This window comes from Cicer arietinum, chromosome 6 (assembly GCF_000331145.2).
Source record: "Cicer arietinum cultivar CDC Frontier isolate Library 1 chromosome 6, Cicar.CDCFrontier_v2.0, whole genome shotgun sequence".
Lineage (NCBI taxonomy): Eukaryota > Viridiplantae > Streptophyta > Magnoliopsida > Fabales > Fabaceae > Cicer > Cicer arietinum.
This window is the reverse complement of record NC_021165.2, coordinates 52,044,363-52,045,019: the sequence shown is the minus strand read 5'-3', so window position 1 is coordinate 52,045,019 and position 657 is coordinate 52,044,363.

Sequence of the window (657 nt, the reverse complement as noted above, 5' to 3'; positions counted from 1 at the left end):
ACGTCAATCGATTTGCCAATCGATTGTGCTTGTTACAGAACTTCAGCTATTTTGACAAAATCTATGTGCCAATCGATTTAATCAAAGTTGTTTTGATAAATGATTAACTGCAATCGATTGCCTAATCGATTGCCTCAAATTTGGAGTTTAAGAAAACTAAATCAATTGATGTCTCAATCGATTTATTGCATCACAAAACTTATTCCTGATTTTAAAAACTTTGTCACAATCGATTTGTCAATCGATTGATTCCATACATGGTTGGTTCTGTGATTTGTAAAATCGATTAATCAATTGATTGTCCAATCGATTGTCCAATTGATTGGATTTGTCCCAGAACTCAGGTTTCACTAAAAACTTTAAACGAATCGATTGCCCAATCGATTTATGTAGTGAAAACACTTGTTCTGAGTCAGACAATCGATTTATCAATTGATTCATCAATTGACTTATTGGTTGATTGATTTATATTCATTGGCAAAGACTTAAGCATGAGACCATAATGATTAAGTCTTTGCCAATGAAACTATAACACCTAATTACACAACATATAATTGCATCTTTCTCAAGCATATCCTCCAACTTTGGTTGATTCATTGAGTTGCAAGCTTCTGTTCCAAGTGTATGGTGTCTGCTTGTTTGCCTGAAATGTTTCTC